This window comes from Bidens hawaiensis, unplaced genomic scaffold, assembly GCF_021521415.1.
Source record: "Bidens hawaiensis isolate Kalapana, Puna unplaced genomic scaffold, B.hawaiensis_p1.1 tig00046643_1, whole genome shotgun sequence".
Lineage (NCBI taxonomy): Eukaryota > Viridiplantae > Streptophyta > Magnoliopsida > Asterales > Asteraceae > Bidens > Bidens hawaiensis.
In genome coordinates this window covers 40235-63762 of record NW_027498312.1, presented here as the reverse complement: position 1 = coordinate 63762, position 23528 = coordinate 40235, and the positions used below count along the sequence as shown (strand labels likewise).

At 39.1% G+C, this 23528-nt stretch overlaps 1 pseudogene; it reads right to left on the bottom strand.

Annotated features, from left to right (window-relative positions):
* Nucleotides 1-209: 209 nt before the first annotated feature.
* The window catches only part of LOC143596499 (G-type lectin S-receptor-like serine/threonine-protein kinase At4g27290), a 57733-nt pseudogene continuing 34414 nt past the window's right edge, over nucleotides 210-23528 (bottom strand).

The following is a 23528-nucleotide window of genomic DNA, read 5'->3' as shown; positions in this document are numbered from 1 at the left end:
ATTCTTAAGTTATGGTGAATGATATATTGACTGCAAATTTCAAAAAAACATGCTACATTTTTCTTAATGAATACACATACAACTATATAAAGAGTTAGACAGATCTCCAACCAAATGCATTTTAAGTTACAACTTGAAAAGAAAAGTCCCATCCTAATATAGGTTTTTTTTTTTCCCCTACTAAAACTTACATCTTCTGTTTCTCCTCATTATCTGCCATCTATTTCACTTACTGTCACTCCATTATTTGATGATGGGTGAATTGCAACAGTATTACTTTCACTTCCCTGGATGAAGAAAGCAGGTTTTTTGGGAGAAGGTAGTGATCCTTCACCAGCCAACATGGCAACCACAACTGATGTGGTAGGTCTATCTTCGGCTCGATGTTGTACACATAATAAACCAATGTGTATTGATCGCAACACTTCTTGAATAGACCATGACTCACCTAGTGATATGTCAGTTAGATCAAGAGACTTGCCTTCTTTGTGAAGTTTCCAAGCCTAAAACAAACCAGGTAATCAACACATATTAGTTTTATTCATCAATGAAATGATCCTATTCTACACACTTACATGTCCAAGAAGGTTAACATCATGGTCTTGTTCATACACAAAACCTCTATTTTTCTTTCCGCTCACAATCTCTAACACCAGAACTCCATAGCTAAAAATATCAGACTTAACCGAGAACAAACCATTCGCTGCGTACTCCGGAGATATGTAGCCCCTGTGTAGAAGGTATATATATAACACTGTTAAAATGATCAATAGATAACATGCATATAAATGAACTGAAAGTTGAGGGGATTCTTACAAAGTTCCCACCACTTTCTTTGTATTTGCTTCGCTCTCATGTCCATCAAACATTCTAGCCAAACCAAAGTCTGATATTTTCGGATTCATGTCATGATCGAGTAAAATATTTCCTGCTTTCAAATCCCTATGTACAACTCTAAGTCGGGAATCTTGATGAAGATAAAGAAGACCTCAGGCAATCCCATGGATAATGTGGAAACGTTGTGGCCAGTTGAGTAATGACTTCATTAAATCATCTGATGAATATGCAAAAAGTTGATGTACCTATACTATATAAATTTATATTCTTCTCTACTGGTATAAATTACTTCTTCGGATTTGAAAGAGAGCCATACCAAATATAAACCAGTCCAGGCTTTTGTTAGGCATGTATTCATAAACCAGCATTGTCTCCTCGCCTTGAATGCAGTATCCTAAGAGCTTAACCAGATTCCTATGCTGAAGTTTAGCAATGCATATAACTTCATTCTTGAATTCCTCAAGCCCTTGTTTAGATGCCTTTGAAAGGCGTTTTACAGCAATCTCCTGTGCTTCTTCTAGTACACCCTGGATTATTTTAACATTATTAGACATACAGTTTTTTTTTTCACCATGGGCATTGATGTTTATCGCCCTGCCTCATTACCTTGTACACTGGACCAAATCCACCTTCTCCAAGCTTGTTTTCGTCAGAGAACTTGTTGGTTGCCCTAGAAATTGTTGATAAAGTAAACACGGGCAACTCTATACTTCCCTTCTTTCTGCTACTGTTATGATCTTCTTCTAGGACCTTTGCTGTTGCATGTAGAAATTAATTATAAAAGGTAGAGACAAAAATTTTTTTTTTCCAAAAATCTGATTAAATGGTATTAGTTAGACCAATTTCACTTGCCTTCTCGTTCTACATCTGTTCTAGTATTTCTCTTAATCCAAATGCAAATTGCTATAATCACAAACAACCCTGCTAATGTTGACAAACTGATTGTAATAATTAATCGTCTCTCTTTGGGGAATCTAGAACGAGTTCCATGGTTTCCACCAATAATGGGCGTTGACAAATTAGCTGTAACAATTACAAGTTTGTTATTTAATGCCAAATTTGGTGTAATCAATCCTATGGTGCTATATATATGTATATATACATATATATGTATATAGGCTAAGTATAAAATGAAAACCCACTTGAGTTGTGAAAACTCTAGAATTTCATTCTCAATCACATGTTTTAATTAATGTTTAAATCTTGTGGTTCACAATTAAAGTGAATAAAAAATGTAAATATAAATATAACTTTTTCTCTCTCCTGAAAACATATATAAAAATTAGTAAAAAAATGTTACAAAATAGCAAAACATTTTTTTTTATGTTTCGATGTTTTGTATTAAATGTTATAACATATATTACATGTAACAAAAAAAATAATGTTACATAAGGTTTTCGCAGGTTTTCACAACTTAAGTGGGTTTTTATTTTAACCTTACCCTATATATATATATAGGATCAGGATCATGTGAGAATTTTTTGGGAATTGAGAACTATGAGAACATTTTAGACCACAAAAAACCTAAAATTAAAAAAAAATCATAAAACAAAAAAAACACAAAACTAAAAAAACTAAAATTCTTATATTTCTTCCGGTTTCATAAAAAACCCAAAAAAAATTCTCGGTTTTAGCAAAATTTTATATATATATATATATATATATATATATATATATATATATATATATATATATATATATATAATTTAAGGTAAATGATAATGTACATATGTTTACATTACGTAACTAGAGATCAAATGAAATTTTACACATGTGTATAGGTATAATACGAATTAATTAATTTTTTTTTGGGTTTTTTTAATGAAACCAAAATGAAATATAAGAATTTTGGTTTTTTTTACTTTTTTAAAATTTTCATTTTTTTTGTTTTATAATTTTTTTAAATAGTTTTTAGAGTTTTTTTTAGTGGTCCAAAATGGTTCTCAAAATTCTCAATTTGCAAAGTGTTCTCTTATGATCCTTTCCGTAAATATATATATATATAGGGATAGGTTATTGTAAAAAGACAATGTTTCCTAGGAATGATAAGAATAATTATGAGCCATTAGATTAGGGGATCCAAGGGTTGAGATTTAAAATTACCAAAAACCGATATAGTTTCCTAGAATTCTTTTTCACCATTATAACCGACATAGTTTCCTAAAATTATTTTTTTATCATAGGTTTTAATGCCAAATGTCAAAAATATATTGGTTCTTACCATTCCTAAGAAACTCTTTATTCTTATTTGAACCCTTTTCTATATATATATATATATATATATATATATATACATATATATATATACATATATATATACATATATATATATACATATATATATATAAATGAGAACCCCTTTGAGTTTTAAGAACTCGAAAGAACTCAATGTAATGATTTTTTCGAATTTTTTTACACATGCGTAATATATATAGGTTATATATACGTAAAAAAATTACAGAATTTTTTAAACACCGGGTCGACTTTTTACGCATATGTGACGGACGTAAAGGTTAGTGTAATCAGTTATATCTTTATTCTCTCTCCTATTTTGACTTTTTATTCGGAATTAATCTCAACCACATATTCTAATCCATTAATTAAATATGTGGCCAAGAATTGAATTCTTAAGTTCTTAAAACTCAACATGGTTTTCAAAATATCCCTCATATATATATATATAGGGTAAGGATCCTAAGAGAACCATTGACAAATTGAGAACTTTAAGAACCATTTTGGACCACTAAAAAAACCCTCTAAAAAAATATTAAAAAAATTATAAAACAAACAAAACCGAAAATTTAAAAATAGTAAAAAAACCAAAATTCTTATATTTCTTTCTGGTTTCATTAAAAAAAACGAAATTTGTTTTTTCTTTTTAATTCGTATTATACACCTATACACATATGTATACTTTCATTTAATCTCTAGTTACGTAATATACACATATGTACATTATCATTTACTTTAAATTATACATATGTGTATAGGAAAAAACATGTGTGTACATATTATACATATATGTATAATAAAAAAACCGATTTTTTTTTCTTTTTAATTCGTATTATACCTATACACATATGTATATTTTCATTTAATCTATAGTTATGTAATGTACACATATGTACATTATCATTTACCTTAAATTATACATACGTGTTTAGGAAAAAAAACATGTGTGTACATATATGTACATATTATACATATATGTATATGTATAATTTTGCTAAACCGAGAATTTTTTTTAACGTTTTTTTTAAGAAACCGGGATAATAAATAAGAACTTTGGTTTTTTTTACTTTTTTTATTTTTGTGTTTTTTTATGATTTTTTTTATTTTTGGGTTTTTTTGTGGTCTAAAATGGTTCTCATAGTTCTCAATTCCCAAAAAGTTCTCACATGATCCTATATATATATATATATATATATATATATATATATATATATATATAAGGAGATGATCAAAAGAAAACTTCTTAAAAAAAGAAATAGAGAACTAATAAAAAATATTTTTAATTTAATTAAAATAGTATTTTTAATTTTTTCTTTCATGCTTTTTATATGTTGTTATTCTTCACTAGAAAAAAATATAAAATTAAAAAAATAATAAAAAGAACTCGTTGTAGTGCACATATGCAATACATCGACTTTTTTTATTGCATATGTGCACTAGTGTGTATTTTAATATGTGCAATAGTGTTGAGTATATATGCAATTTTTTGTATTGTATTAATGCAATAGTGTTATATTATATACAAAAATAAAAAAAATCGATATAATGCATATGTGCATTAGTGTTTTATTACGTATATGCGAAAGTGTGTATTGCATACAATTATTAGTGTTGTATTTGCATCTATTCAGTAATGTGTATTGTATAATGCAATTGTGTTGTATTATATGCAATAAAATACTATTGGATATATGCAATACACATTAGTACACATATGCACTACATCGACAGTTTTTTTTTGTTTATATAGGAACAATATCATCTTATCTTATTAGAAGGAGGAAAGAAAAAAAAATCGCAAAATATTTTTTTAAAAAAAGTTAAAAATAATTTTTATTAGTTCTCTAGTTCTCTTTTTAAGAAAATTTCCCTCTAAATCCAACCTATATATATATATATATATAGGGTTAGGTTAAAATAAAAACTCACTTGAGTTGTGAAAACTCTAGAAACCCATTCTCAACCACATGTTTTTAATTAAAGATTAAATCTTGTGGTCCATAATTAAAGTTAATAAAAAATGTTAACATAAATATAACTTTTTCTCTCTTCTAAAAACATATAAAAAAATTAGTAAAAAATGTTAAAAAATAGCAAAACAATTTTTTTTTAGTGTTTCGATGTTTTGTATTAAATGTTACTGTTAGTTCCATTTTGTTTGAGTCTTTTGTATTGTAATTATATGTTTTGGGCTTTAGTTGTTAGTATTGAATGTAAAGGCCCAAGGGAAATAATGTTGTAAAGCCCATTGGGCACTTGATGTGACTTACTTCTCATGCATGCTTCCCTATAAATAGGAAGCATGCCATGAGAAGTGAGTGGTCAATTGTTGATCAATAGAATACCTTTTGCAAACTCCCTTTCTTACTCTGTCCATTTCTCTCTACCCGAAAATAACATCTCAAGATCCGAGACCGCTTAGGTGGCTTAGTGTGATTTCCGCTAGCACTAAGCTCGGTTGATCCAACATCATTGTTACATCCACCCGCGTCGGGACCTACAATTGGTATATTGGTATAAGTGCTTCGGCTCACTAGTTGAGGGTTTTGGATCACAACCTTGGGTTTTAATCTTGAGAAGAAGAAAACAAGTGTCCTTGACAAGAAAATCACAAAAACAACAAAAACAAGAAAACTACAAAAAGATTCGGCTTCAAGTTCATAAAATGTCTTAGAAAGTGTTCTCGGTGAAGATAACAAGTGTTCAAGTCCTAGATCTAAAAAGTTTTAGGCTTAAAAGTGATAAATTTTGGTGTTACGAGTTGTTGAAAAGTGTTAAAATTAACAAGCTAAGAATTTCACTTCTCATGGCATCAAAATCAGCGTACCTACCTTTGACCTTGTACTGACAAGTTAGGTGGAACAGATCCCAAGAAAGATTGCTTCTAGAAAACCGAACTTTTTCGCATCAAAGAGTTTTTCGCTTCGCCTAGAACAATTTCGCGTCTCTACATTTTTTTTGCTTCGCTTGGAACTTTTTCGCTTTGCTTGGAACTTTTTCGCTTCGCTTGAACCATTCTTTCGCTTCGCTTGAAAAAGTGTTTCGCGCGAAAAAGTTAAATGTTTTCAAAATTTAAACTGTTTAAGGGTTGTTAAGTGTTTGAGACTACCAAGACCATCACAACCACTGATTCTGAGTTGTTAAAGGGTTATTTGCTGTTGAAAAACCAAGTTGGAACCCCTCAGAAGCCTCCTAAGTTTATGACCTGACCTTAGATGACAACTTTGCCGACTTCAAATGGATATTCATGAACTACATCTCATTGACTAAAACTGACCTAATGAGATGTTTTGAACAAGGTCCTCATATTCCTGTGACTCGCACTGATCCTGGGAAACAACTTAAGACTGTTGAAAACTATGATCAAGCAGACAGAGACTTATTAGCACAAGACAAGAAAGCCTATCTCATTTTAACTGTCTGTCTTTCTAATGAGATCACTGAGACTCTTCGTGAACACACAAGTGCCAAGGGTTTGTGGGAAGCACTTGTTGAGAAGATTGAGGGCAATGCTGAAATTAGGGAAAACAAGAAGGCCCTATTGAAGGAAGAGTTCAATATGTTCAACCATCGACAAGGTGAAGGTGTGTTGGATTTGATAAAGAGATTTGAGAAGCTGATGGTTAGAATAAGAGCTTCCAGTGTCAACATAACCAACTCTGAGGTCAATCACAAGTTGTGACAATCGTCAATTTCAGGTTAACTCCGTTAACGCAACTCCGTCAATTCAAACTTTAGATTTATGGAATCTATAACGCAAACTTCATTACATTTAAACTAGGGTTTAAATGACGCTTAACACTTACTACATGTGTAGTAGTCTTTCGGGATTTGCACCGAAACGCAAACGATTGATGAATAAATGAAACACACTAAAACACTAATGATGTGATAATTATGTGTTAGGATTATGTTTTATGTGATAATATTATTGTCATGTTAATTTAATGTGCAAGTTATGATAGAATGTTCTAGAAAAAGGAAATACTTAATGTTAACTTAAGGTGCAAGTTATGATAGAATGTTCTAGAAAAAGTAATACTTAGGAGTTGAGGGGCCAAGGTGTAACATATTAGTCTATAAATACATGATAAACCTAAACCCTAACTCCCATCCCTTTTCCCTAACCCCAAATCAGCCAGCCATCCCCTCTCCCCTCTCCTTGTGATCGATCAATATACACACACACACACTCAAGATCTTTCAAGTTTGATTGAAGATTAAGGTGCTAGGAAGGTATAAACAACTATTCTATGCATCCTCTATGTTTAATTGTTAGTTTTATTGGGTGTAATTGATATGCATGGATATTGTTTATGGAGTCTAGAGTGTTATGTGAATGCATGATAGTTCATAGATTGTTAAATTGTTGAGTTTGGATGCAAACAGTTTCTGGACAGATTGTGTTGTTGATGTTTGAATGAATGTAACGGGATGTTAAAGTGGAATTTGATTGAGATAATTGATATTACAGTAAACTAGGTTGAGTCTAGTTTCTAAAGAATATAAATTTGTAATTTTTAGACGTGTGAAAGTTAACTTTTATGATTTTACAAAAACGTGGTGCAAAGCTGAATTGTTAGACCTGCTGTTAGGTTGTTTTGTAAATGTTATATCTCATAATCTACGAGGCCAATTTGGTTGGTTCCACTTCTGGAAGTTTACTTATTGAGTTAGGAACCTAACCCAAGTGGTCTTGCATTTATTGGATTTTTCGTTTAACGGGAATTGCAAATAACATTCTGTTGCGCATGAATCTGACTGATATGAGTTTGCTGTAGTGTTTTGATCATTATGAGAAATCTATGTGGAATAAAAATAAAATAAAATATGTTCTGGAAACCTAAGACATGTATGCTTCAGTGATGATTTTTGGTGAATTAATTGAGATGTTATGATCGGTGAAATAGTACAATCTTTCAAGTAGAAATTCTGTCTCGATGAAATTAGCTGCTGATTGTTGTGAAATTGCATGAAATATGATAGTTGTTAATTGATTGTCATAAATTGACCAAGATGCCCTTGTGGAGGGTAATTGCTAATTAATTGTCGTATTTTGACTAAATTGCCCTTACGGGGAGTATTTGCTAGTGATGTACATTGTTTATACATGACACGAAAGTAATTGCTCACACACGTATTGTATCACAAGTGTACTTGTTTAAGTCACACACGATCCACAAAACGAAACACGACACATGTTATGTGCATAGGTATTATGTGCCGAGTCTAGAGACTCGTTAAACGTTCCGAAACTTAGAAAATCTCTTTGTTAATTTAGAACGCTAGAGAGAGTTCTACGACGCGCATCACTTGGTGATCTAATTTGGGAAATTCTTCGCAAACAGTGAGTTTCACTTACCCCGCTCTTTGAACTGTTTTCAAACGTTTTTCACTTGGGGGAGATAACATACTCCGATAAACGCATTTTTGAGATAAACACATATTTAAGATTTTGTTATAAATTATATATATCACTTGTAGAGGCTAAGCGGCACGTAACCCTTGAAGTCCCACGCATCGAACCGGTTAATATTTGGAATAGCGAGTCACTGTTGAGTAGTACTACTGGGTTTGACAAACCCCACCCGACGCTAAGCTCAACTGGAGGTTGAGTGGGTGTAATTTTTGGCTAACACTTACCATGGTCTGGGTTGACCTGGTGACGGGCACTTGATAAACAGTCAGCTTCGGTCTCGAACCACTTAGTAATACTTGTTGTATAGATTAGCTACCTATCGATATATAATTTGACATAACATTATCTGGTAACATTTAAACGCTGTAACGTGGTTACACACTTAAACGCTGTAACGTGGTTACACACTCAAACGTCGTAACGGGGTTACGCAACATTTAAACGCTGTAACGTGGTTACACACTCAAACGTCGTAACGGGGTTACGCAACATTTAAACGCTGTAACGTGGTTACACACTTAAACGCCGTAACGTGGTTACGCAAAACATTTAAACGCCGTAACGTGGTTACGCAAAACTTTTAAACGCCGTAACGTGGTTACGCAAAACACTTAACGAAAACGCTGAACTCAAACGCTAAACGATTTATCTTATATAACTTGTGAACTCACCAACCTCGTGTTGACCCCTTTTAGTATGTTATTCTCAGGTAGCCGAGGCGGGCGCGCGGTTTAGGAGCATGCATTAATTGTTAAACATCTTACTCTTAACATTTACATTTGGTTTTAAGTCGTCCTGCGTGACGCAACTTTTGAATTAAGGTTTTACGCTTCCGCACTTATTTTTCATTTAAACGTTTTCTTTGGTTTGGTTATAACTAATGATTCCGATCCTGCCAGTTCACACCCTCTGACGGTAAAACTCCGTTAGTGGATTTTGAGGGTGTGACAGATTGGTATCAGAGCCATTGGTTATAGCGAACTAGAAGCTGCTTGCATACTAGACTATAACCGCGACGACCCATTAGTTATAATGATACGCACTGCATAGGTTTGTGTAGTCTTTGTTGTCTTATCTCTTTACCTCTTTCACTCATACGCGCGCATACACGGCATACCTGTAGAGATGTCGACGCCATCCTCATCATCGTCCGATCCGATGACTCATGCTCACGGGAAGGAACCGCAATTACCTACCGCATTGCCACCCCGAGTAGTCCCGGAACTCGAAGCACCCGCACCAAAGAGGTACCGCCTATCCGGAGGCATTTACGAAAACGACGTTAGCTGGGATTGGTACCCTAACATGATCAGACGTATGGTCTATCGCGAACAAGTTCCCCCGTTACCTCACCCAAACCACGCTGCTTATCCCAACACCCTACCACCCATAACCAAACCTGTAGAGAGAGTTCTCGCAGCTGTTGTCTCATACTTGGAGCGTGACGTGGGTTACATGCGCTATACGAGGGAGAACGTTTCCAGAATGTTAAAAGACGAAACCGAGACTAAGGAGGAGATTTCCCGCATGGCAGCGGCAATGAAGGAAATGCGAGAGGCTAGTGATCAGCAAACGAAGGTTATGATGAAGATGCAAGCCGAGATGATAGACTCGCAAGAGCAACTCCAAGAAGCAAGGACCCGAACCGAGATAGCTCGAGAGCGTTGCGATGTCTTACAAATGCAAATTGCTCAGAACGCAGCCGAACCTGAGGCAGAGCCTGAGGCCGAGCCTGAGGCAGATCCCGAAGAGGAGCCTGAGGAGGAACCTGAGGAAGATCCCGAGGAGGAACCCGAAGAGGAACCGGAGGAAGAACCGGCTGAGCCAGAGGCACACTCAGAGGTGTCCCCAGACGATGTGCAGATGTGCAAATTCTTGGATTGGAACTGGCTAACGCGATGAACTGGGAGGAGTTCAAGAACATGATGCGAGAGGAGTACTGTCCGAGAGAGGAGATGTCGAAGTTGGAGTCAGAATTTTGGTCGTTGAAGATGGTGGGTTCGGAAATCGAAGCCTACACTACTCGTTCGCACGGGTTGGCTGTGATGTGTTCGCGGATGGTGGATCCGCCGAACAAGAGAATAGAAATGTACATTGATGGATTAGCACCGCAGATTCAGGGCATGGTGACGTTTTCCAGGCCAGCCACGATCCAACAAGCGATCCGTTTAGCTCACAAACTGACGGATCAAGCTGTGACCCAAGGTGCGTTACCACCTAGGGGTTCAACCACTAAAGCCCGTGACAACCCGAGTACTGACAGCAACAACAACAGCAACCCGAGCAGCGGAAAGAGAAAGTTCGACAACACCAGATCCTCATTCTCGAACCCCCCACAGCAGCAACACTACCGAAAGCCCGATTTCACCCGGAGCTTCAACAATCAAGGTCACAACAACAATAACAACGGTAGCGGGCAGGGTTCGAACGGCTATGCTGGTAAGCACCCGAAGTGCAACAAGTGCAACTATCATCATGCTGGCCCGTGTGACCGAGTCAAGTGTCTAAAATGCGGAAAGAGGGGTCACCAAGCAAAGGAATGTAGAGGAGACCTTGCGGCAAAGGATGCTCCTAAACCACCTGCGACGACTAAGGGATGTTATGAATGTGGTCAAGAGGGACATTTTAAGAAAGACTGCCCTAAGCTGAAACAGAATAACAACAATGGAGGTAATGGAAATGGCAGTGGTGGTGGAAACAATGGGAAAGGAAGAGCTTTTGTGATTGGGTCATGTCAAGCCCGCAATAAGTAGCTTTTGAACTTGTTTAATACCATAAAAACATGTCTTGGTTAATAAAAATCATTCCTTACACGGTAAGGAACCTGTTAAGTTCCCTGTAAACGATTGTTTTGCTTCTATTTTGTTTGACACTGGAGCTGATAGGAGTTTTGTGTCGAAAGCCTTTAGCCAACTTTTAGACCTTACTCCAACCCCGTTAGACGCTGAGTTTCCTGTCGAATTAGCTAACGGTAAAACTGTAATAACAACTCATATACTTGCGGGATGTAAGTTGAAACTGTCAGGTCATGTCTTTGACATCGACCTTATTCCTTTTACGCTTAGTAGTTTCGATGTCGTTGTCGGCATGGACTGGTTATCTGAGAACCGAGCGGAGATTATATGCCATGATAAGATCGTCCATATTACCACCCCTTCTGGCGAGATCATTTCGGTCCGAGGCGAGAGAAGCGGCATGACCACCAGCATCATTACCCTTATGAAGGCACAGAAGTATTTACGAAAGGGTCATCCGGCAGTTTTGGCGCAGATTGTTGAGAAACCCGCGGAGGAGAAACTATTTGAAGACATACCGATTGTGCGAGACTTTCCGGAAGTTTTCCCGGAGGATTTACCTGGACTCCCTCCTATTCGTCAAGTCGAATTTCAGATCGAGTTGACACCCGGTGCAGCACCCATAGCACGAGCCCCGTATCGGCTCGCACCGGCGGAACTTCAGGAGTTGTCCACCCAGTTGCAAGATTTGTTGGATAAAGGTTTTATCCGACCTAGCTCATCGCCATGGGGAGCCCCTGTCTTGTTTGTCCGAAAGAAAGACGGGACTTTCCGAATGTGCATCGACTACCGGGAGTTGAACAAAGTGACGGTCAAGAACCGTTATCCTTTACCCCGAATTGATGATTTGTTTGACCAGCTTCAGGGATCGAGTTACTACTCGAAGATCGATCTACGATCCGGTTACCACCAGTTGAGAGTGCGCGAAGAAGATATTTCAAAGACGGCTTTCAGAACACGGTATGGTCACTACGAGTTCTCGGTTATGCCTTTTGGCCTAACCAACGCACCAGCCGTATTTATGGATCTCATGAATCGAGTATGCAAGGCGTACCTCGACAAGTTTGTGATTGTTTTCATTGATGATATTCTCGTCTACTCCAAGAACGAGACTGACCACGAAGAGCATTTAAGGATAATCCTGGAACTACTGAAGAAGGAACAACTGTATGCTAAACTCTCGAAATGTGAATTTTGGCTTCGCGAGGTTCACTTTTTAGGACATGTGATCAACGAGAATGGTATCCATGTCGATCCCGGTAAGGTAGAGGCCATCAAAAACTGGGAAGCACCTAAGACTCCGACTGAAGTGCGACAATTCCTAGGACTGGCCGGCTACTATCGGCGTTTCATCGAGGGATTTTCAAAGATTGCTCAACCCCTCACCGCTTTGACTCACAAGGGCACTAAGTACAACTAGGGTGACGCGCAAGAATCCGCTTTCCAACTGTTGAAAACCAAGCTTTGTAGCGCCCCTATTTTAGCCCTCCCCGAGGGAACAGAAAATTTTGAGGTACACTGTGACGCATCTATACAAGGTCTCGGTTGTGTGCTGATGCAACTCGAGAAGGTTATAGCCTACGCCTCTAGACAACTACGGGTTCACGAGAAGAACTACACGACCCATGATTTGGAACTCGGAGCTGTGGTGTTTGCTCTTAAGATATGGAGGCATTACTTGTACGGTACCAAGTTTACCATTTACACCGACCACAAGAGTCTCCAACATATCTACGATCAGAAGGAGCTGAACATGCGACAGCGTCGTTGGGTCGAGCTGCTCAAAGATTATGATTGTGCCATCAAGTACCACCCGGGCAAGGCCAATGTGGTGGCCGACGCCCTCAGCAGAAAAGAAACAGAAAAACCCAGACGAGTAAGAGCATTGCAACTTACGATTCATGCCAGCTTACCCGATCAGATTCGCGATGCGCAACTGGAAGCTTTGAAAGATGAAAATCTTCCATCGGAACTCATGCGGGGCATGAACAAGCAACTTGAAACCAGATCGGACGGGGTCCGATATTTTGAGAACCGGATTTGGGTTCCACGATACGGAGAGTTGAGAACTCTAGTGATGGACGAAGCTCACAAGTCCCGATATTCTATCCACCCTGGCTCAGATAAAATGTATCATGATTTAAAGGCACTTTACTGGTGGCCGAACATGAAAGCCGACATTGCCACCTACGTGAGCAAATGCTTGACTTGTGCCAGAGTCAAGATTGAATACCAGAAACCATCTGGTCTACTGCAGCAACCGGAACTCCCCATGTGGAAATGGGAGCACATCTCAATGGATTTTATTACGGGTTTGCCTAAGACACCGACGGGATGCGATACCATCTGGGTGATCGTTGACCGGTTGACTAAATCGGCACATTTCCTAGCGATTAAGGAAACGGACAAAATGGAAAGACTGACTCGAGTATACATGAAAGAAGTGGTGTCTAGACACGGAGTGCCTGTCTCGATCATTTCCGATCGAGATTCTCGTTTTACCTCACACTTTTGGAAGTCGCTGCAAAGCGCACTGGGCACACGTCTCGATATGAGTACAGCATACCATCCTCAGACGGATGGGCAAAGTGAACGGACTATTCAGACCCTGGAGGATATGTTGCGTGCATGCGTTTTAGATTTCGGAAAAAGTTGGGAACCCCACTTACCCTTGGTAGAGTTTTCGTATAATAACAGCTACCACGCAAGTATTAAGGCAGCGCCGTTTGAAGCGCTGTACGGACGGAAGTGTCGATCACCACTCTGCTGGGCAGAGGTGGGTGACAGCCAAATCACTGGTCCAGAACTGGTACTCGAAACCTCGGAAAAGATTGTTCAAATCCGAAATCGCATGGCAGCAGCACGAGATCGCCAAAAGAGTTACGCTGACAAGCGCCGAAAACCTCTCGAATTTCAAGTAAACGATCGAGTGTTACTCAAAGTCTCACCTTGGAAAGGTGTGGTTCGCTTTGGAAAGCGAAACAAACTCAACCCACGATATGTTGGTCCTTATCGGATAACGGAACGCATTGGTCCAGTGGCGTACCGACTAGACTTACCAGCAGAACTCAGCGGTGTACACAACGTTTTTCACGTATCGAATTTAAAGAAATGCCTATCCGATGAAACTCAAGTAGTCCCTTTGAAGGAACTGCAAGTTGATGAACAGTTATGCTTCATTGAAGAACCAGTTGAGGTTTTGGATTGGGAAACCAAAACGCTCAAGCACAGCAAAATTCCAATTGTTAAAGTTCATTGGAACTCGAGACGTGGACCGGAGTTCACGTGGGAACGCGAGAATCAAATGATGAAAAAGTATCCTCACCTTTTTGAAGGGCTGACCAAACACAGAAAACCGCGAAACCCAGCAAACCGTCAGAAATCACCGGAAGTATGAATTAAATTTCGGGACGAAATTTCTTTCTACTAGGGGATGATATGACAAACTGAAAATTTTTCTTACTTTTTCAGACACACATCACGACTTGACTCAAATTTTCGGGACGAAAATTCTTTAACATGGGAATGATGTGACAATCGTCAATTTCAGGTTAACTCCGTTAACGCAACTCCGTCAATTCAAACTTTAGATTTATGGAATCTATAACGCAAACTTCATTACATTTAAACTAGGGTTTAAATGACGCTTAACACTTACTACATGTGTAGTAGTCTTTCGGGATTTGCACCGAAACGCAAACGATTGATGAATAAATGAAACACACTAAAACACTAATGATGTGATAATTATGTGTTAGGATTATGTTTTATGTGATAATATTATTGTCATGTTAATTTAATGTGCAAGTTATGATAGAATGTTCTAGAAAAAGGAAATACTTAATGTTAACTTAAGGTGCAAGTTATGATAGAATGTTCTAGAAAAAGTAATACTTAGGAGTTGAGGGGCCAAGGTGTAACATATTAGTCTATAAATACATGATAAACCTAAACCCTAACTCCCATCCCTTTTCCCTAACCCCAAATCAGCCAGCCATCCCCTCTCCCCTCTCCTTGTGATCGATCAATATACACACACACACACTCAAGATCTTTCAAGTTTGATTGAAGATTAAGGTGCTAGGAAGGTATAAACAACTATTCTATGCATCCTCTATGTTTAATTGTTAGTTTTATTGGGTGTAATTGATATGCATGGATATTGTTTATGGAGTCTAGAGTGTTATGTGAATGCATGATAGTTCATAGATTGTTAAATTGTTGAGTTTGGATGCAAACAGTTTCTGGACAGATTGTGTTGTTGATGTTTGAATGAATGTAACGGGATGTTAAAGTGGAATTTGATTGAGATAATTGATATTACAGTAAACTAGGTTGAGTCTAGTTTCTAAAGAATATAAATTTGTAATTTTTAGACGTGTGAAAGTTAACTTTTATGATTTTACAAAAACGTGGTGCAAAGCTGAATTGTTAGACCTGCTGTTAGGTTGTTTTGTAAATGTTATATCTCATAATCTACGAGGCCAATTTGGTTGGTTCCACTTCTGGAAGTTTACTTATTGAGTTAGGAACCTAACCCAAGTGGTCTTGCATTTATTGGATTTTTCGTTTAACGGGAATTGCAAATAACATTCTGTTGCGCATGAATCTGACTGATATGAGTTTGCTGTAGTGTTTTGATCATTATGAGAAATCTATGTGGAATAAAAATAAAATAAAATATGTTCTGGAAACCTAAGACATGTATGCTTCAGTGATGATTTTTGGTGAATTAATTGAGATGTTATGATCGGTGAAATAGTACAATCTTTCAAGTAGAAATTCTGTCTCGATGAAATTAGCTGCTGATTGTTGTGAAATTGCATGAAATATGATAGTTGTTAATTGATTGTCATAAATTGACCAAGATGCCCTTGTGGAGGGTAATTGCTAATTAATTGTCGTATTTTGACTAAATTGCCCTTACGGGGAGTATTTGCTAGTGATGTACATTGTTTATACATGACACGAAAGTAATTGCTCACACACGTATTGTATCACAAGTGTACTTGTTTAAGTCACACACGATCCACAAAACGAAACACGACACATGTTATGTGCATAGGTATTATGTGCCGAGTCTAGAGACTCGTTAAACGTTCCGAAACTTAGAAAATCTCTTTGTTAATTTAGAACGCTAGAGAGAGTTCTACGACGCGCATCACTTGGTGATCTAATTTGGGAAATTCTTCGCAAACAGTGAGTTTCACTTACCCCGCTCTTTGAACTGTTTTCAAACGTTTTTCACTTGGGGGAGATAACATACTCCGATAAACGCATTTTTGAGATAAACACATATTTAAGATTTTGTTATAAATTATATATATCACTTGTAGAGGCTAAGCGGCACGTAACCCTTGAAGTCCCACGCATCGAACCGGTTAATATTTGGAATAGCGAGTCACTGTTGAGTAGTACTACTGGGTTTGACAAACCCCACCCGACGCTAAGCTCAACTGGAGGTTGAGTGGGTGTAATTTTTGGCTAACACTTACCATGGTCTGGGTTGACCTGGTGACGGGCACTTGATAAACAGTCAGCTTCGGTCTCGAACCACTTAGTAATACTTGTTGTATAGATTAGCTACCTATCGATATATAATTTGACATAACATTATCTGGTAACATTTAAACGCTGTAACGTGGTTACACACTTAAACGCTGTAACGTGGTTACACACTCAAACGTCGTAACGGGGTTACGCAACATTTAAACGCTGTAACGTGGTTACACACTCAAACGTCGTAACGGGGTTACGCAACATTTAAACGCTGTAACGTGGTTACACACTTAAACGCCGTAACGTGGTTACGCAAAACATTTAAACGCCGTAACGTGGTTACGCAAAACTTTTAAACGCCGTAACGTGGTTACGCAAAACACTTAACGAAAACGCTGAACTCAAACGCTAAACGATTTATCTTATATAACTTGTGAACTCACCAACCTCGTGTTGACCCCTTTTAGTATGTTATTCTCAGGTAGCCGAGGCGGGCGCGCGGTTTAGGAGCATGCATTAATTGTTAAACATCTTACTCTTAACATTTACATTTGGTTTTAAGTCGTCCTGCGTGACGCAACTTTTGAATTAAGGTTTTACGCTTCCGCACTTATTTTTCATTTAAACGTTTTCTTTGGTTTGGTTATAACTAATGATTCCGATCCTGCCAGTTCACACCCTCTGACGGTAAAACTCCGTTAGTGGATTTTGAGGGTGTGACACAAGTTGATGAATTCGTTGCCCTATAGTTGGAGTACAAACACAATCACAATCAAGAGAACTACAAATCTAAATGCCATGACAAACAGTGATTTGATTTCTACTGTCAAGTCATTTGAAATGGATGAGCAGATGAGAATGAACAATCATCTAAGTTCTCTGAATCAAGCTGGAGTGAGTACTACTTCCTCAATGCCAACTGCTTTTATTAGCAAGACTCAACAGAATGTGTATCCTGTGACCACTCCTAAGTACTCCCCGAGTGTGCCTTCACAACCAACTGCTTTCATCTCAACCAGCAATCAATCAGACTCTTCAAGTACAAATTCATTTCAAAAGGCAGTCGACAGTGCGGTTGCCCAAGCATTAAAAGCTCAAGGGATTTCCTCATCTTCAAAACCTCAACCAAGCAAACCTTCAAATTACTGTGAAGCTCTTCCCTTGCTGAATGATTCAAATGTCTCAATAGTTCGTGCCTTTCTGTCATTTCATTAAGAATTATTGCAGGGAAATCTATTGCCACCACAGTTTGAGGCTGGGGATTTGAGAGACATCAATCAAAAGGATCTTGAAAAGCTGGATATCAAGTACCAAATGGCAATGGCTGTGCAAAGAGCAACAAACTTCATGAAGACATATGGGAAGGATAGCTTCAATGACTCTGACAGGAAAAGGATTGGGTTTGACAAGATGAAGCTACGATGCTACAATTGTGGTGAGATGGGTCATTTCTCACGAGAGTGCACAAATCCCTCAAAGCCAGCAAATGATATTCATGTGACCGAGGTAACAGAGGAAGAAAACAGCAAAGTTGCTGGAAAGAGGCATGAAGTGCAGAAGCCAAGCAACTCAGCTCAAAGAGTTGGGAATCATCCACACAAGGGCAATACAAGTACAAACTCAAAGGCCCTTGTCTCCCAATCGGATGTTCAAACTGGTATGGATTGGGATGATCAATTCCAAGAGCTGCAGAATCCTCTCAACATGGCTGGCATGGCTTTCACAACAAACAATGAAGCTTCTTCATCTACTGCTGCAAGTTCTGATGCGTCACCCTCTAATGAGGTAAATAAAAATCTTTGCTCTCAAGCTTGCGTGAATAAAGTTACATATTATAGATATCTTCAGGACGAAGTTTTGAAAGAAAATGCAAAACTTCATCAACTAAATGCTGAAAATGTAAATGCTGAACAGATTTATGTTGAAAAGATTAAAACTCATCACGATGATGTTGCAAATCTTAAACTTAAAATCTTTCAAGAAGAGCACAATGTCATCTATTATAAGAACATAATTAATAATTTAAAAGATGAGATTGAAAAGTCGAAACTTGATATTTCTGATAAACGAGAAAAGGAAAAACAAGTTGAAAGATTTGAAGCATCATCTGAACAATTAGATGATCTTATTGGAGCTCAGAGAAGTACTAAAGTTAAATTGGGACTAGGTTATGATTATTCAGCGGTGCCTCTACCAATGAATGATAATTACACTTGCCTACCCCATTTTAGCTATAATACTTCTCCTGATGAAGAGATGGCTTATGGTATTGGTAAACTACCAAAACTAGTGAAATTCGTTCCTGCTGCCTCTTCATCAAAAGCTCAAATTCCATCATCTAATAAGTCTAACGTCAACGTGTCTTGTGTAGCAGGTGATGTAAGTGGTGATTGTGGGAAAGTTAACTAGGGTTGTAAACCAAAAGGAGACTTAGAACCCCGTTTTGAATCTTGTGTGGGTCTCACAAAAACGATTAACAATCCTGTTTGTAATAAAGTGTGTGAATCAATGTTAGGAAGCTTAATGTAGGCTCCTGGACGGATCGTACACGGGATGTCGCTAACAACGCAGGTGCGGAATCCCTGCGTAGGTAGATACGAGTGTAGAGTATGTAGAGATCGAACACACAAGCAATAAACCAAACACGCTATATTGATAACAAACACGTGACCCGAGGTCACTATTACAGACAATGACACGTAACACGTTCACTGAACAACTGAAACGAAAACCCTAAACGACCAACACAAACTGTTTCGGCTGAAACAGTATATAAACACGACAACTTCGCCACAGGCGAAGTTGTCAATAACTTCGCTGATTCAACAAGTTCGCCAGAGCGAACTTGTTGACAACTTCGCGTGTTACATAATATAAACATAATCAAAACATAATTGCATTACAGACTCGATTACAAATGCTAGACTATGAACTACTGACACACATGTACCAACAGACTCCCCCTTGGCAGTAGCTTCATATCTTGATCTTCAAATCTTGAGTCTTGTAATCTTGCATCTCTACGCATGCGCCCCTTCTCTAACACATACCGACACCACCCGTTGATATTTCCTAGCTTGATCCTTCCAAGCAGGAATGTAGAAGATCTTCTTCTCGTTGAGCACTTTCAGATCAGCCTGCGATAGATTAACAAGATGCATCGGGTCGTAAACCCGAAGTACTTCTTGTTCATCCTCATCTTCCATTACCGCCTCAGCTGTCTCACAATCCACATACCACCATTTTAGATCTTTGAGCACGTCCTTGGGCATGAACTTCATCGGTACTTCTTTAAGGCACCGGATCGGTTTATATTTCATAACCATCCAAGGTTTTCCATCAACTCTCAGACCTCTATCCTTGTCTTCGACAAGTTTCCCCTTTTGTGGTTTCAGTAGCTCAAACTTTTTCTCTTTAACGCACTCTTTCCACACGATCTTCGCAATGATTCTAGCCATGTTGTCTTCACTTCTGTTTATCAATCCCAATCTGGCTAAATCTTTTACTTCACATTCTGGCAGTGTGTTTAGAGATCTCAACTTTCTCTGGAAGTACTGAATGCCATCGTATCTCTTGATCACGAAGAGCCGCAGCTGCTCGTCGTATAACCAGCAGATAATACCTTTCTTGGCTTCCGCGTATCCCTTAATATTGTAACTTTTTCTGAACATCTTAGGGACCGCCGGCTTCTTCGTCTTTACGAACTAGTGGGCACAACCCTCCTTCCATTTCGGTTGTTCCTCCCACTCAGCATCTTCCTCCGCGTTCTCATCACCCAACTCTGGTCTCTCAACCTCCGGAATCTCGTGTTCCACGGAGTCATCAACAATCTCCCCTTCCTCTAACACGTTTTCAACCGTAATCTGCTCTCCAATCCTCTAGATCTCATCAACTGGCAGCACATCATCTTCCATCATAAACTCATCATCCTCCTCATCCAACTCTTTCAATGCGTCGATAACATCTTCAACATCAGCATCATCATCAACTGCTACCACGTCGTCACCAGCTGCATTTGTAGACTCCCCCTCAGCTGTGGAAGCCCCAAGAGCCTGAGAGGTTCTTGGCAGCTCACCACCTGCACCTTCCGGTGCATTGGGATCATCGTCATGATCTTCTCTCCGTTTCGTCCTCAACTCATCACCCCTACACGTCTTCTCCCCCTGAGATGCCAAGAATGCCTTGAAGGCATCTATTACTTTTCCGTGTTCAACCAGGAGGGCTGCTTGTAGTCGATTGGATTCCACTAGGCTTTGAATGGTCTTTGTCTGATCAGCAACAATCTGCTCTAGTGATGTAATCCTCTCGGAATCTGAAGTAGGCATTGGAGTTGGCGGGACATCAGCAGCAGAAGTGACCGCAGGTGGTACACTTGGTAACCCTGCAGTAGTAGTGATGGTCGACTCCACAAATCGTGCAACTACCACCGGTGGATTAAGCGGTTGGGGTGGTAGAGACACAATTGCTGGGGTCGACGTCTCGACAGCAGTAACCTGCGCTGTGGAAGGAATAAGAGACATACCAGACAAGGCAGGTGGAGCAAAACGTACCAGCCTTGAAGATTCTCCAGCTCCGGAACCCATACCTGTCCGTTCTCTTCGTGAACGTCTGAGCACAATCTGCACTGCCTCCTCTTCATCAACTTCGTCCTCATCCTCGTCTACAGTTCTCGGCCTCTTTCCCGTAGTTCTCTCCCGAGACACCATAAGTCGTCTCGCTTCAGCAAACGTTTCGTCTAGATCGGAGTCAGCTACCGAAGTAACTGCTCTAGTAACATCAACAAACTGAGGACCCGAGACATCCATATCAAACACACCATGTACGCCAAAGGCAGCATCAAGATCAACGTCTTCAGCAGTAGACTCAGCATGAGATACCGCAGCTGGCACAGCAGCAGAGGCAACAGTAGATACAACAGGCGCAGCTGATACAGCATGTGGTGCTGCCGCCTGATGTGGTTGCGGGTCTCTGAACTCGTCCCCTCCTGCAGGAACATACTCCGGATTGATGAGATACCCGAATAATGGAGTATGCCTGGGACGCAGCTCAGGCTTGCTACGAGTGCTCTAAGTGCGGCACTGAGCAAAGATACGTTTCGTCACGCATTCGACGTATCTAATCGGGCGTCTCTGCGGTAGCGACGGAACGACATGATTCAAAATCATCTGTAAGAAACGAGGATACATAGTGAATCGCTCGCGCGCCACAGCCCTTCTCTGACGATCGATCTCGTAGAATATCAGCTGACTAAAAGAATATCGGCGGTTGTAAATCAGCGCTATCATGGCTGACTGCATCGTCACGCCCATCCCATCTGTTCCTGCCTTCCTGCCGGACATGCATACAATCAATACATGCATCAGGAAGCGCCATTGATCCAGCAAAAACCCTTTCCTCCTCTGCGAGTCCCCCAGCGGACCCGAATAACCCATCCTCAAATAAGCTCCATCACGGAAAGGAGCTACGAACTCCGTTGGGTCATTTCTTGTTTCTTCACCGAACTGCAGAGCCAACCGTATATCTTCCGAGGAAAACTGTATGTTATGACCATTTACGGTTGCTCGCATCACCGGAGGCTCAGGCCTGCAATCATAGTACACTGTCTGCCAAAAGTCTTCAATGTTAGGCAGAGAAATGGGCAGTGTATTTGTGATCGCATGAAAGACTCTTGATCGCTGGAGAAACGTGATAATCTCCCTGTAGTCTTCTACGCCTCGTGCGTCTGGATCTAAAGTGATGTACTGGTTATGGGCCGGAAAGAATTGTCGTTGATCATCACCGTCATCACCACCAGCACCGCCAATAGCAGCCATATCTGCACAAAACAAAACAAGTTAGACAATGTGTAAGCAACTCACAAGTTCGCTTTGTACCACGTGCGAAGTTGTGATTAAACCTGTACAGGCAAACTTATAGGTGAGGCGAAGTTGGGAACAACTTCGCTTCAACTGTAAGTTCGTCAAAAAAACTGTTACGTAAATTGGTATAGGCGAAGTTGATGATAACTTCGCCTTATCACAACATCGCCACAGGCGAAATTGAGTTCAAGGCGAAGTTACGGATAACTTCGCCACAGGCGAAATTAATCTCCTGGCGAAGTTGTGGATAACTTCGCCTAAACCTTAACTTCGCCTGAATCTGAAACGGCGACTGTTCAGATTCAAAGGCCATAGATCCGATGTTTTCGCAACGATTTGACGATCCAGGAGTAGAGAACAGCTTATATTAATGGTTTTGAGACGAAAAGGTCGTCCATGAACACGTAATACACGGTTGAAAAACTAGGTTTTGAAGGTTCGACGACCCGAGGTCTCGAACCGGGTAAAACTATACCGAACGAGTAAGTTTGTGAATGATATTGACAACACATACCGTCAATGAACACAAGAAACTGAAATCAAAGATCGAAATCGGAAAGTAAACAAGATCTCGGATAATATGGTTTTTGATAGTATGTTCGCCGGAAAATTGCAATATATGTTACTGTTCCAGTTTTAAAAGCCTTATATAGGGCAGAGTTGGTTCAGGCGAAGTTACGCTTAACTTCGCCTAGGCGAAGTTAAGCACAACTTCGCCAAATTCAACAACTTCGTCCGTAAATTCAAAATCAACCCTTTAAGTTTGAAAAATCTTGCACATAACATTAGAAGTTTCCAAAAAGAGTTAAACAAATATGATCAAGACCCAGTAACCAACGATAAATTAATATAACTACAAAAATAGAAAAAACTTATAAAAATTTTACC